Source organism: Macaca nemestrina, chromosome 10 (assembly GCF_043159975.1).
Source record: "Macaca nemestrina isolate mMacNem1 chromosome 10, mMacNem.hap1, whole genome shotgun sequence".
NCBI classification, from domain to species: Eukaryota; Metazoa; Chordata; class Mammalia; order Primates; family Cercopithecidae; genus Macaca; species Macaca nemestrina.
The window spans coordinates 126701383-126717926 of record NC_092134.1 but is presented as its reverse complement, the minus strand read 5'-3'; the positions used below and the strand labels follow the sequence as shown (position 1 = coordinate 126717926).

The window sequence follows — 16544 nt, the reverse complement described above, 5'->3', positions numbered from 1 at the left end:
TAACTGGGGGACCCAGACAAAGGGGAATTTATATACATTCACAATCTCTTTCATTGTTCTTTACTGGGTACTTATAAGACTGGAGAAAAGAGAAGAAATTGGCAAGAGCCCCCTGCTTAGTAGTGCATATGTGAGGAGGTGATTGGATGCTTCTGGAGTCAAACACAAATCATAACCCACTTCCCTGGATTCTTCCCTCTTATGTTGCCAAAAAGCTGAGCCTCTGGGGCAGGAGTAGAAAACCCTTTTATCCCAGAGCACAGGAAGAGATTCTTGTATTCTTAAGTAATTGTTTTAATATTGTTATATTTAAATAAGGCAGAAGCTATATTTCTAATACTCCCGTATGCCATTTTTCATTTTATGTTGAAATTAATTTAACATAAAATGAAATTTTATTTTATTAACAAATGAAAGTTAATTGTTCTCTGGAGTTCCATGGGTAGTTTTTTTTTTTTTCATTTTAGCTTTAAAACTTTCTCCCAAAGTAGCAGGATGCCAGGCAATTTTGTTCAAGATTTCAGCAACTCCAGTAATAGGTTTCAGACACCATTACAATGGCCCTTTCTAATATTCAGCAGAGAGATGAAAGCTATAAGAAAATGTCAAGTAAAATGACTTGGAATTTTTTTTAAAAACCATGATATCAGAAGTGAAGAATTCTTTTATGTAGCCTATCAATAGTCTTGAAAGAGAAGAAGAAATAATGAATGAACATGAAAATAAGTCAATAAAAATTACCAAAACTGAAGCACAAGGAGAAAATAGAGTGGAGAAGGGGAAACAACAGAAAAAGGCATCCAAAAGCTGTGGGATATGTGTCAGTCTGACATATATAAACTTGGTGATCTTGGAGGAGACAGAACAGAGCAGATGATTATGTGAAAACATAATTGCCAAAATGTACCAAAAATAGTGGAAGATATCAAACCATGGGTCCAGAAGCTGAGAAAATGTCAACATGATAATTCTAAAAAATAGATACATTGCAGTCAAACTTCTAGAAGCCAAAGCTAAAGAGAAATCCTACAGGCAGACAGAGGAAAGAAAAAGAAATGTTATCAACAAAATACACAAAAATGACAACAAGAATCATAGCAAGATTCTCATTAGAAACTATATTATATTACATTATAATACCCTATGCTGGACTATTCGACTGTATCATGCACCAGAAGACAAAGCGTTGTCTTTAAAATATTGTCGACTCAAAATTCTATACTCAGCAAACATATGTTTAAGAATGAGAGATACAAACGTCAAAAGATGAAATAAACATGTTTTCAGAAAAACAAGAGAATCGACCGCTGGTAGAACAATATGTTTTTAAAAATAGACTTTCAGTTATAAGGAGTGTGAGACCAGACCAAAGCTTGGATCTACACAAAGAAATAAAGAGTGCATGAAATGATAAAAATGAGGATAGTAAGATAGATATTTTAATCTAATTTTTAATAATTTTAAAAGATAACTGTCTAAAGTAAAAATCATAGGTTTAAAACGTATGAAACTAAGTTGTTCATCCAATAATCTTGTTCAGAATAAATTGGATGACAACAATCATGTAAAGAAGAAGGGGAAAAACTTGAAAGTATATGCTTGTAAAGTTGTTGCACACTGTAAATGAGGTGGTAAATATTTAAAGGTAACCATGGTAAGTTAATGGTTTCTTTTGTAATCTATAAAGAAAGTACTAAAAACATGTACACCTAATAAACCAATAGTAAAAATTGAATAAAGCTATTTTTGAAAATATTCAATTAATCCAAAGAAAGCAGAAAAAAGAAGAAAGGTGAATGAACTTGGATGTGTTCAAATAGAATACACTCATGAGCTAGTAAATACAAACACAATTATATTAAGAATTATATATAATGTAAATGTCTAAACACTCAAATCAAATGGCAGACATTGAGAGACTGGTTAAAAAATTCCAACCACTGGCTGTCTACAAGAAATCCATTTAATTATAAATATGTGTAGAGATTTAAAGTTAAGGGATGGGAAATAATTATAGTATGAAAGCATTAACTCAGGAAAGCTATAATCACTACTTATATCAGATAAAGTAGACTTCAAAACAAATAGTTCCAGAGGGAAAAAGAGGTATTATATAATAATAAAAGAATCAAGTAGTCAATTAGCTCTAAAAATTCTATATGTATATGCATCAAACTATGCAGTTTCCGAATGCATGAAGCAAAAACTGGTAGACCTGCAAAGAGAAATAGAAAAATCTACATTTGTATTGGACATCTCAATATTCCTCTTTTAGTAACTGAATAAGTAAATGGGAATCAGTAAGGATAATGAAAACCTGGACAACATAGGCTGGGCATGGTGGCTTATGCCTATAATCCCAACACTTCGGGAGGCTGAGATGAGTGGATCACCTGAGGTCAGGGGTTCGAGACCAGCCTGGCCAAGCTGGAAACCCCATCTCTACTAAGAATACCAAAATTAGCTGGGCATGTTGGCAGGCACCTGTAATATCCCAGCTACTCGGGAGGCTGAAGCAGGAGAATCAGTTGAACAAGGGAGGCAGAGGTTGTAGTTAGCCAAGATCGTGCCATTGTACTCCAGCCTGGGCCTCAGAGTGAGACTCTGTTTCAAAAAAAAAAAAGAAAGAAAAAAAAGAAAACCTGGACAACACTATCAACAACTTGACTGAATTAATATTTTGAATACACTATACAACATGAACTAAATACATACTTGCATATGCACATGAAACTTTTGCCAAGATACACTGTGTTCTCAGCTATGAAGAAACATCAACAAATTTTGAACAATTGAAATCAGGCAACATATGCTATCTCACCAAATGGAATTAAAACAAAAATCAATTACAGAAAGAAATCTGGAAATGCTCAAATATTTGAGACTAAATAACACACTTTAAAATAGCCCATGGGTCAAACAGCAAAACAGCCATAGAAACCTAAAAATATTGTGCACTGAATGAAAATGAAAACTCAACATATGGAACACACCTAAAACAGTGCTTAAATTGCCATTTATGTAACGTTAAATGCCAATTTTTAAAAACAACAATGTTTTTGAAACAATATAATAAGATTTTAAGAAATCATGAAAAATAAGGGGACCAAATTAAACTCAAAGCATGAAGACAAACGGAAATAGTAAAATAAGAGCAGACTTCAATGAAATTTAAAAAACAAAACCTGATTACTTGAGAAAAATTAATAAAAATATAACAAAGATACCCAAGTAAAAGTTTGGGGCATGATAGCTGCAGAGCTGAATTCTACCAAATATTCTAAAAAGAACTGGTTCCAATCTTTTTCAAAATTTTTTAAAAATCCAAACTCATTTTATAAGATCAGCATTACCCTGAGACCAAAGCCAGAAAAGGACACTACAAGACAAGAATTTTACGGACCAACAGCTCTAATAATCATAGATGTAAAAATTCTCAATATTAGCAAACGAATCCAACTGCACATTAAAAGGATCGTTCGCCATGATCCAGTGGGAGTTATTTCTGGGATGCCAGAATTGTCCAACATAATCAATAAATGCGATACACCACATTAACAAAATAAAGGATAAAACTCATAGATCATCTCAACAGATGCAGAAAATGTTTTTGACAAAATTCAGCACTCTTTCATGATAATAGCTTAAGGATAGAATAAATATATCTCAACATACTAAAGGCCATATATGACAGGCTCACAGCTAACAACATACTTAACGGTGAACATCTGAAAGCTTTTCCTCTCAGATCAGGAGTAAACAAAAGTGCCCACTCTCACCACTACCACTTAAAATAGTATTCAAAGTCCTAGCCAGAGCAATCAGGCAAGAAATCAAAATGAAATACATCCAAATCAGAAAGAAATAAGTTAAATAGTCTGCAGACATAATCTTATGTATAGAAAACTCTAAAGATTTCCCCCAAAACTGTTAGAACTAATAAATAAATTCAGTAAAGTAACAAGATATAAAAATCAATATGTAAAAATCAATTGTATTATATCTCATGCTCATGGATTGGAAGGTTAACACTGTTAAAATAGCTATACGACATAAAGCAATCCACAGAGTCAGTGAAATCCTTATCAAAATTCCTATAGAAAATTTCACAGAAATTGCAAAACCACCCTCAGATTCTTACGAAATTACAAAAGACTCTAAATAGACAACATAATCTTGACAAGGAAGAACAAAGCCGGAGGCCTCACGCTTCCTGATTTCTAACCATATTACAATGCGTAGTAATCAAAACGGTTTGTTAATGGCATAAAAACAAACACATTAACCAATGGAACAGAATAGAGAACCCAGAAACAAACACACACAAATGCAGTCGTTGTGGTTTGAATGTGTCCCCTCCAAAATTCAGATGTTGACAATGTGATGGCATTAAGAGGTTGGGCCTTTAAAAGAGAATTGCACCATGAGGGCTCCTTCCACATAAATGAGATTAAAGTCTTTACAAAAGAGATTTCATGCAGCATTCAGCAACTTGTCCTTAGAACTTTTGCCATTTGAAGTCATAAGTTTCTCTTTTTCAGGGAATATAGACATCACCAGATGACCAAAACCTGCTGGTACCTTAATCTTGGTCTTGCCAGCCTCTACAACTGTGAGAAATAAATTTCTATTCTTTATACATTACCCAGTCTGTAGTATTCTCTTATAGCAGCACAAATGGACTAAGACAACAGTCAACTCATCTTTGATAACGGCCCAAGAGTAAACAACATGAAAAGGATAGTCTGTTTGATGAGTAGTTTTGGGAAAACTGGATATAAATAATTTGAAAGGGAATACAACACTTTCACGATTCATAGGTAATGTGATTGTAAACATAGAAATCTAGAATAATGTAAACAGTTTTTAAATTAACAAAAGGATTTAGTAGAGTGTCTGGATACAACCTAAATATACACATATCAATTGTATTCCTATATAACAGAAAAAAACAGGAAAAAAGTATCAGTTACAATAGCATTAAACAATCTAAGAATATTAGGAATTCATAAAATTTGTGAAAATCTCCATGGAGAAAATTATAATTTTATTGAGGAATATTAAAAAGACTGAAAGTAAAAGGAAGATATGCTATGTTTATGGAAAAAATATTTTTCAGATGTAAATTTTATCAAAATTAATCTATAAATTTCATGAGATTCTCATATAAAAATGAGAAGAAATAAGAACAGGAAAGATACTCTTGAAGCTATGGTAATTAAGACAGTTTTTTTTTGTTTGTTTGCTTTTTATAGCACAGAGATAAGGAACATAGACCAGTGACACAGATCAGGAGTTCAAATACAAGCCCTCATATATATGGACACAAAATGACAGAGACGCCATAACATGTCAATAGGTAATTGGCAAGCTTCAACAAATGGAACTGGGCCAGTGAAATGGCCACTTGAAAAAAAAATTTTAAAGTGTATTTCCAGATAGATGAAGAGCCTGAAAGTGAAAGACAAATCTATAAAACTTTAGGAGATAAGAAAATATCTCCATGAAGTAGAGTAGGAGAATATTTCTTAAACAATATACAAAAGTCACTAAGTAAAAAGGAAATATCAAAAAATTCAAACACATTCAAATTTTTAAAACTCATTCATAAAAGCAATATTAATGAGAGTGAAAAGCCATTGGAAGAGAGGTTACGACTGCAACACGTATCTTGAACAAAGATCTGGTATACCAGTGAAATCTTATAAATCAAGAATAAATACACCACCACCTAAAAGAAAATGAGTAAATAAGGCTTTAACAGTTTCCTTACAAAAGATGAGACCCAGGCGACCTGTAATGCATTAAACTGTGTCTCTCAAAAATTCATATAGTGAGGTCCTAGCCCCCAATACTGCAGAATGCAATAAAATTTACAAATTGGGATTGTTGCTTATGTAATTAGTTAAGATAAGGTCATACTGAAGTAAGGTGAGCTCCTAACTCATTATGATCGTTGTCTTATAAAAAGAGGAAATATGGACACAGACACACACACAGGGAGAATGCCATGTGAACATTATGGCAGAGATTGGGCTGGTGCATCTAAAAACCAAGAAACACAAAAGATTGCCAACAAACCATTGGAGCAAGTCAAGAGGCACAGAAGAGATTCTTTCTCACAGCCCACAGAAGGAACCAACACTGCCAGCACCCCAGACTTCCAGCCTCCAGAACTGTGAGACAGTAAGTGTCTGTTTAAGCCATCCAGTTTGTGGTCTTTGTTATAGCAGCCCAAACAAACTAATTCATGGTCAATTAACCTAAGAAAATGTGTAGACCAAGCTAGTAATTAGAAAAATCAAAATAATAATAACCTATTTCTACCCACCCATCAGACTGGCAATAGTACAAAAATATCAATGAATGGTGAGGATGTAGAGCAATAGAACTATCCTGTCATCCACTACTTTTGACAACCACTTTCCAAACAGTTTGGAACAACTTGATATCACCTGGTAAGTTAAATCTATACATTATTTCTTAATTCAGAAACTCTACTGTCTGGTGTATACCCTAGTGACTAATGAGTGTGTATAATGATTTCTATGCACCCAGGATACATACACAAAAATGTGTAATTAGAAGCTAAATGAGAAACAAACTAAATCTATCAATAGCAAAGTAAATAAGCAGATCAGTGTATATAATTGACCCTTGAACAAGACAGGTTTGAACTGCATGGGTCCACTTACATAGGAATTTTATTTTTTAGTAGAAATAGTAGGCCCTCTGTAGGGGCAGGTTCCATGTCCACACGTGGATCAAAAATACTGTACCTTATTCACAGAATGTGAAACCCTTATATAGGCAGGTATAACTTTTCATATCTGCAGGGCCAACTGTGAGACTTGAGTATGTGCTGATTTTGGTATCCATGGGTAGTCCTGGAACCAATGTCTCATGAATACTGAAGGCCAACTGTATTTCTTGCAGCAATGAAAAAAAGTAAAGCTACGCACAACAATATGGATGACCATCACAAACAAAATTTTAAAAATATGATACAGATGGTGACATAGGTGTTTGCTTTATGATTATTTGTTAAATCAAATCAGCACATTATTTGCTTTTCTTTAGTTATATTTCACAGTTTAAAAATTCTAATATTTGTTTTCTATTTGGGGGAAGTCCCACCCAATGTCTTCAATCTTCAGGTGGAAATTTGCCACTTGGCTACCTCTAAATGCACAGTCCAGAAGAGTAAAAACAGCAACAATGACAAGATTCTGTTTAAGAAAAAAGAAGAAGATAGATATTTGGTAAGGAATTAGCAGTATCTGCTCCCCTCATTCTAGTCGTTGTTTGACATGCTTGTGCAATTATACTTTTTCTTTTTTCATATACTTTTAAGGTATATATTTTTTCATACAACAATATGTATAAATGAGGTCTGCTCTAAAACTTGAAGAATAAATTTTCTACGTTGAACTTAGTGTGAATGAGTATGTCAGCGGTTACCTTGATTTACTTCTGAAAAACTTTCAAGCGGAAGTGTGCATCCTCAAGAACTAATCCCTCTGTGGGACAGATTATAGCCTATCCCTCTTCTGTGGAGTTGGCCTCTCACTCAACTTGGCATAGTGATCTAGAGAGGCCAGGCCCAGAACTATTTCCTGGTTCTGCTGAAGAGATAAGGATATAAACGAGATTATACTTTTCAGAATTTATCATTGCATTTTTACCTCAGGGTCACTTTTTTTTCCCTAAATTTCAGAGGATTTTGGTAATCCAAAATCTTCTGTGTGATGCCTGAGCCAACCCCTACTCATAATTCTTTTTCCCCTAGTAACTTAGGGAGCCTCTATGGAAGTGGGGAGAGACAGAAGTGGAAGGGCTGCTTCGAAAACTTTTGCTTTCTTGACACAAAAGGATCTTTTCTGCTTGTACAGAATGTTGTGGAGATGTTGGCAGGTGTGATGCAGCAAGCATGGAGACTAAAGCAAATCATGGATTGTGGAGCAGAACTTGGACCAAATCCAAATCCCAATAAGCATTGCTGAACACTTGCATCAGCTCAGGATTGCCTATCTATAGACTCCCACATCACACACCACTAGATGCAGAGGCTACATCCTAAGAAGTATTCCAGAAATGTTAGAACGTAAAAATTATTTCTCACTCTGTCTACCTGTTGAAAAATAGAGGCCATTGTTGTAGGGCCCCATCCAGGGGCCTATGTCATATAAATTACTGAACAACAGTTTATTGATCCATTCTCATGCTGCTATAAAGAACTACTCAAGACTGGGTAATTTATAAAGAGAAGAGGTTTAATTGACTCACAGTTTCACAGGCTGTGCAGAAGGCACGGCTGGGGAGGCCTCTAGAAACTTACAATCATAGTTGAAAGCGAAGGGGAAGCAGTCACGTCTTCATATGGCAGCAGGAGACAGAGAGAGTGAAGGGGGAAGTACTACACACTTTTAAACAACTAGATCACATGAGAACTCTATCACAAGAACAGCAAGGGGGAGGTCCACCCCCATGGTCCAATCACCTCCCACCAGGGTCCTCCTCCAACACATGGGGATTACAATTCAACATGAGAATTGGGTTGGGACACAGAGCCAAACCATATCAGACAGTCATTTGAAATTTGACTTAAAATCAGTAAACTACCTAGATAAGAGATTATAAATAACTTCAAAAACAATTTGGTAATAAACTCCTGATAAGTCATATATTTTTTAAAAATCCAGCTAAACTAAAACTAAACAAAAATGCTAATAATAGAGAGGCTTTCAAGTTCAGAAGAGGTAACACTAGTTTTATTCCTCATCTTTGTTCTCTCTCTCTCTCTTTTTTTTTTTTTTTTTTTTTTTTAGACAGAGTCTTGCTCTGTCACCCAGGCTGGAGTGGCATGATCTGGGCTCACTACAGCCTCCGCCTCCTGGGTTCAAGCAATTTGCCTGCCTCGGCCTCCCAAGTAGCTGAGATTACAGGTGCTGTGCACCATCACACCTGACTAATTTTTGTATTTTTAGTAGAGAGAGTATTTCACCATGTTGGCCAGGCTGGTCTTGAACTCCTGATCTCAGATGATCCACCCACCTCAGCCTCCCAAAGTGCTGAGATTAAAGGTGGGAGCCACCGTGCCTGGACTCCTCATCTCTTTTCTTACCTTAAAGAAGTTAACTAACATTTTAGTCTCAATTACTTAATCTGTTAATTAGTTAGTAATACCTTTCTTACAATATTATTGCTATACATGGAAAACAGCAATTACATTTCTAGTACATAGTACTTTTTCAATAAATAGTGGCTATCATTAAAGCTCACAAAATCAAGTCATTCCCTAAGGTCACTAGCTATGTCAATTGATTATTCTTGGGCCAATTGATTCTTCTTTTATATAATAAGTGGTTTAGGCAAAATGACTCTAATATTTTATAACTATGTAAGACAAAAATTGTCCCTATAAACCAGCATCTCATATAAGTGGAGTTGCAGAGAAAGAAAATGATCCTTGAGTTCTAGTCCTAATTCTACCGCTGGCTACCAGGTCAACAGAGAAACCACAGATCCCTTCTGTGTAGAATTACAGGGTTGAGTGAATATGAGCTCTGATAGTGTCTGATGCTGTTGATATCAGACAGAAATATCTAATACTTTTGGTCACGGTGGGCAGAAAACATGTGAAAGCAGAAGTGAGTTCAAAGCTGGAAGAGTTCACCATATTTCAGGATCAACTGCTGAGACTTGGATGTCTGGTACCATTTTGATCAAAAGCTCAAACCTGTGCCCCTTGACTCTGGTGTCCAGTGCTGGGAAGTCTATTTGAGACAAAGTTGCTTCCCTTGCTCTAGGATAAAAGGGAAGTTATAGGCTCATATTAATTAAATGTCTATAAAGTGTGGATGAGTGAGGCACATATACAATGAAAGTGAAAAGGGATGTAACCAGCCTAAGGAAGGAGTTCTAAACTCCATCAGCACACACTAGGCCTATACAAAGAGGTAACACAATAATTATAGAAAAGGGATTATAAGCACGAGGACCTGAAAATCCCCCTTTTTTTTTTTTTTTTTTTAATGGAGATGGAGTCTCTCTCTGTCACCCAGGCTGGAGTGCAGTGGCGTGATCTCGGCTCACTGCAACCTCCGCCTCCTGGATTCAAGCAGTTCTCCTACCTCAGCCTCCCAAGCAGCTAGGATTACAGGTGCCACGCCCAGCTACTTTTTTAAAAATTAATTTATTTTTTATTATTATTATACTTTAAGTTCTAGGGTACATGTGCATAACGTGCAGGTTTGTTACATATGTATACTTGTGCCATGTTGCTGTGCTGCACCCATCAACTCGTCAGCACCCATCAACTCATCATTTACATCAGGTATAACTCCCAATGCAAGCCCTCCCCCCTCCCCCCTCCCCATGATAGGCCCCGGTGTGTGATGTTCCCCTTCCCGAGTCCAAGTGATCTCATTGTTCAGTTCCCACCTATGAGTGAGAACATGCGGTGTTTGGTTTTCTGTTCTTGTGATAGTTTGCTAAGAATGATGGTTTCCAGCTGCATCCATGTCCCTACAAAGGACACAAACTCATCCTTTTTGATGGCTGCATAGTATTCCATGGTGTATATGTGCCACATTTTCTTAATCCAGTCTGTCACTGATGGACATTTGGGTTGATTCCAAGTCTTTGCTATTGTGAATAGTGCCGCAATAAACATACGTGTGCATGTGTCTTTATAGCAGCATGATTTATAATCCTTTGGGTATATACCCAGTAATGGGATGGCTGGGTCATATGGTACATCTAGTTCTAGATCCTTGAGGAATCGCCATACTGTTTTCCATAATGGTTGAACTAGTTTACAATCTCACCAACAGTGTAAAAGTGTTCCTATTTCTCCACATCCTCTCCAGCACCTGTTGTTTCCTGACTTTTTAATGATCGCCATTCTAACTGGTGTGAGATGGTATCTCATTGTGGTTTTGATTTGCATTTCTCTGATGGCCAGTGATGATGAGCATTTTTTCCTTTGTCTGTTGGCTGTATGAATGTCTTCTTTTGAGAAATGTCTGTTCATATCCTTTGCCCACTTTTTTTTTTTTTTTTTTGTATTTAGTAGAGACGAGGTTTCACCATGTTGCCCAGGCTGGTCTCGAACTCTTGAGCTCAGGCAATCTGCCCGCCTCGGCCTCTCAAAGTGCTGGGAAAATCCCCTTTGAATGTAAGGGACAGGTTACCTAAGAGAAAGGCACAGCATTGCAAACATAAAATTAAGTAAGTAGCTAATTTCAGAGGAAAAGACTGAGTTTTAGAAAGCCCCTGTTCACTAGCAATAAAAAAATGTGACCATACAAAACAGCCTGTAGCATCATTTCCAGCTTAGGCCAGTTAGTAGGGAGGAAATCATGGTGTGTTGTGTGTGTGGTCTGGGCCTCAAGCCATTGGAAAATGCTTAGAAGAATTTGATCTACTATGTTTGTAAGTCTGATTTACTTGATTTACAATTTCAGTACTTAGCAAGATGTTGTTAGATCTGTATTTGAGTGTTTAAAATAAAATCTGTACGTATCTTAGTCAATTAAACATTTGAGATAATACAGATGTTTTAAAGTTGTCATTGTAGTTTAACATATCCAAGGCAATTTTATTAAATACATAAAATGGTTTTGTTTGAAAAAGAATTTGATCTCAAATATCAAATTCAGAAAAGCATTTTTTCAAAATTACTGAACGTAAAAATAAAATAAGATTTATAATTCAAACTTAAAAGTCTTGAAAATTTTTAATTTAAAAATTATACATTTAATCAAAGGAATATTGATTAAAATCCAAGTTTTGGATGGAATTCCTGTTCCTGAACAAAATCCCCACTGGTATTATTCCTTTCAGTATTTGTCTTCCTCTAGTCTGGCTACCCCGGGCAAAGTGCAGCATAAGCTAGAAGAATCCCATCATAAGTAGGTAGGCACAAATCTAATAAATGTTTCTGCCCATGCCTGCATCTGTAATGCCACCTAGTGTTAGAGAGGGATGATAACATTTTTAGAAGTCAAGCGTGGAGCATGAAATCTGTTTCAATTATCAATTTTTTCTTAAATTCTTAATGCGTGAAACTTTCCAAAATCATGGTGTCTAAAGCCCTTTTTTCCCCTTCTGTCTCATGGCATTTTGTGTTTTCTTGTTTATATTCCCATAGCACATTCTATTCATATCATTGAGTGTATTTCTTCGCTTTGTGTTTAGTGAAACCTCTGCCTCCATGCAGCTTGTGCACTAGTAAGATTTTCACTTCTGTCATACTATTTATCACAGTTGTTTCATATTATCATCATTTATATATGTCCACCTCTTTTATTGCCTGGGAGCCGTTTTCTCAATAGCGCCTCATTACTAAAGAGGGCCTTGCATTGTGTTCAATGAATACTTATGGAATTAAATAGATGTCCAAAAAAGAATATTGAGCATGATGTACAAATAAATTGATTTTATAGATTTAATGTTCCTTTCATCTTTGTGTATTTGGTCAACAACTATTTTCTTCATCTTTTTATGCTGGAAGTCACACTGTTGTATACTTTCTAGCTAGAATAAGATATAAGATAATGGAATTTCTCTTATTTTGCATGAGAATGATTAGACGCTTGTAAAAGAAAATGGTAAAGTCTATGATTTTTACAAAATAACATCATTTAGTCATCTTTTCTACTGTATTCTATTTCCTAATTTATCAAATGTTATGTATCATGTGAGAAAAATTATTCAAGTACTACATATACAAACATCGTCTTCCACAAACATGTCATACTGTTAAATAAACATATCATTAAAGAATCACAATGTTCAACTCATTAAAAGAAATTCTAATTTTTTAAAAAGATAATTGATACTGGATGAGTTGAGGTAGAAATAATAGGTAATAATAATAGTAGTAGAATAATAGAAATAATAATGAATAAAAAATAATAGAGATATTTTATTTGATCCCAGGATACCTGATATCAAATGTACATTTTAGGGAATCTTATATAATAGTCTTTTAAAAATGTAAACAATATTAACTAGATTCACAATAAAGAAGCTGGTCTCCATAATTTTCATGTATTTGAAGTTCATGCAAATACAGAATGTAAAAACACCTATGATGTTTTGTTTCCTCAATCTAATCCCTAGAAAGTGTGAATATGCAATATAACATAGCAAAGTCAGTCTAAGGTTGCTGATAAAATGATAGTTCCTAATCAGCTGACCTTACAGTAGAAAGTTTAGCCGGGCTTATCCAGGTGGGGCCAATGTAATCATGAGGATCCTTAAAAGTGGAAGAGAGAATCAGGAGAGAGCACCAGAGGTGGTAGCATGAGAAGAAACTCAGCCTGACTTTGCTGGTTTTGCAGATGGAGGAAGAGGGCCAAGAGTGAAGAGGGCAGCCTCTAAAAACTGGAAAAGGCCAGAAAGCAGATTCTTCCTAAGAACTCTCAGAAAGAAACACTGCCCTGAGGGCACCTTGATTTTAGCCCAATATGTTAGTCCATTATTGCACTGCTATAAAGAAATGCCTGAGACTGGGTAATTTATGAAAACAAGAGGTTTAAGTGGCTCATGTTTCTGCAGGCTGTACAGGAAGCATAACAGCATCTGCTCCACTTCTGGGCAGGTCTCAGGAAACTAACAATGATGGTGGAAGGCGAAGGGTAAGCAGGCATGTCTCACATGGCTAGAGCAGGAAGAAGAGAGTTGCAGGGAGGTTCATGGAGGGGATGGTACTAACCCATTCATGAGAAACTGCCCCCATGATCCAATCATCTCCCACCAGGCTCCACCTCCAACACTGGGGATTGCAGTCTAACATGAGATATTGATGAGGACACAGATCCAAACCATATCACCCAGTGAGACCCGTGCCAAACTCCTAATCTAGAGAATTGCAAGTTAATAAATCTGTGTTGTTTCTTTGCTGCTAGATGTGTGGTATTGTGTTGTGGCAGTGATAGGAAATTAATTCATTCCTACATTCTTCTACTAAAGAATGATAGAGTCCGGGCGCGGTGGCTCAAGCCTGTAATCCCAGCACTTTGGGAGGCCCAGGCGGGCGGATCACAAGGTCAGGAGATCGAGACCACGGTGAAACCCCGTCTCTACTAAAAATACAAAAAAAAATTAGCCGGGCGCGGTTGTGGGCGCCTGTAGTCCCAGCTACTCGGGAGGCTGAGGCAGGAGAATGGCGTGAACCCGGGAGGCGGAGCTTGCAGTGAGCCGAGATCGCGCCACTGCACTCCAGCCTGGGCGACAGAGCGAGATTCCGTCTCAAAAAAAAAAAAAAAAAAAAAAAAAAAGAATGATAGAAACTGTTAAAATTGCATTCCATTAGCTGTCAACATTGTCTATATTAAGTATTTAAATCAGACTGCAAAAGTCAGGCAAGGAATAAACAATCCAGCCTTTTGATAGCAATACCAGAAGGAGTTCATTAATTTGGGATTTCCTAACACCCAGTTAGTAATATATTGAGAAAGACCAAAGATCAAACCCCTATTATGGAATAAGAGTTATAGTCATTTATTTATTATATATATACAAATTGTTCATACACAATATGTATATGTGAGCAATTTATTTCATAATCTCACTCCATATATATATGTGTGTGCACATATACATATACACATATATGCATTTTTTTCACATGTATATTTTATACAGATGCATGTGTACATATGTGTGTGCATACACACACACATATATATAAAATCAGGAACGTGTAAAAATATAATATAGCGACAAAACATCTCAGTTAGTTACTGGCCAATCTGCATTTGACTCTTTTCCTGTGCTTTAAAAGTGATATTGAATTTTCTCTGGATTTTCTATGCTGTTCTGATCCAGTTCGTGTTGCAACCCCATTTTCTTGTACCAAAACCCTTATCACAATTTGTAAAAGAGTCTCAGTACGTAAAATTTTAATTGCTTCTAGACTTTGTCATAAATACTTTTATAAGGTTTTGTCTTCTCCAACAGACATGAAAAATGCCAAGTTCTTACTTTGCCCATTATCCCAGAGTGACTTTGCTTTTAGCTTTCTCAGTGCTTCAGCTCTGCACTGAGTTCTGGTCTCTCTCCTAAGTCCTGTGTCTGCGTGTACTCACAACATGGGTAGAGCCAAGTTAAATCCTCCAATATGATATCGGGTCAGGAGCATAGCTTGAGACCTGTTTTCCTCATGGCTCTGCTACTTACTACCTATGTGACTTGGAACAAATTTTGTTGTCTTCCTTATTACTCCATTTTCTCATCTATAGAATGGAAGATGTTAATACACACCTAACAGAGTGGTTGTCAGGATGAGATGAGTATATATAACACTCATCCACACAAACATCTACCATATAAAATACCATTCCATGGTAGTGAACGCTACCATGAAAGTTGTGCTAACCAGAGCTAGTATTATCAAGAAGTATAAGGGGACTTAGCTTCTACATGTATGAATATGAGTACTGGTATGATATTGTCAAGACTCTCTTCCTCTCTTAGATCTGCTTTTTATTTGCACTTATCTCATTTTCAGGGTATCTCTTTGCGGTAGCAAGATAATTGGCAATAGCTTCATCTTCTGAGCAATGACAGCAGGATAAAAAAAAAACAACAGCAACAGAGTATATCTTTACAAGGTGCTTCAATAAAAATCCCAGAAATAGTTTTGATTGGCCCCAATGGAATCACGTGACCAGTCCCTAAACCAATCACCATGTCCAGAGGAATACAAGACTCTTACTGGACAGCCTGGAAACAGAAGCAAAATAAAATCCGGGGAAACAGAAGTGAAAAAGCTGGCACAAATAACAAGCAAAAGCTTCCAGAAACATCACCCCATTCAGCTGCATAGATCCTACACAAACGAGTCTGGTGAGGGGCCAGAAATCCAGTCAATTCCCTCTTGTCGCACCTGACTGGGAGCCGAAGACCATCAGGTGTCCTTTGTGCTAAATGTGGCCCGGATCACATTCCCTTCTCCACTGCATGTCCCCAGGCCATGAGTAGGGCCAAGCTGAGAGAAGGAGAAACGCTTTGAACTGAAGGGGAGATTAAAGTCTTATTTTGATTTGACGAGGTGTATATATATATATATTTTTTTTTTTTTTTTTTTTTTTGAGACGGAGTCTCGCTCTGTTGCCCAGGCTGGAGTGCGGTGGCCCCATCTCGGCTCACTGCAAGCTCCGCCTCCCGGTTCACGCCATTCTCCTGCCTCAGCCTCCTGAGTAGCTGGGACTACAGGCGCCCGCCACCACGCCCGGCTAATTTTTTGTATTTTTAGTAGAGACGGGGTTTCACCGTGTTAGCCAGGATGGTCTTGATCTCTTGACCTCGTGATCCACCTGCCTCGACCTCCCAAAGTGCTGGGATTACAGGCGTGAGCCACCACGCCAGACCGTAATATTCTTATAATACCTAAAAGGGACCCAAGATACATTAAGGGATGAAGAGAGATAAGACAGAGCAAACCCGAAGGTAGTAGTTGGAACAAACGTGTAAAACTGTGTCCTGGTCGTGCCTGTTAAGTCAGCTCATTCACTAAAGCTGCTTGCTTGTGG

General features: G+C 36.7%; 1 long non-coding RNA gene across 1 annotated transcript in view; it reads left to right on the top strand.

Annotated features, from left to right (window-relative positions):
* LOC105481704 (uncharacterized) overlaps positions 1–15651 on the top strand; it is a 49228-nt gene extending 33577 nt beyond the window's left edge. The window contains exons 2-4 of the long non-coding RNA XR_003018098.2: positions 6339–6458; positions 7132–7262; positions 15521–15651. This is a non-coding gene — a long non-coding RNA (uncharacterized lncRNA). The remainder of the gene's footprint in view (positions 1–6338; positions 6459–7131; positions 7263–15520) is intronic.
* The last annotated feature ends 893 nt before the right edge of the window (positions 15652–16544 follow it).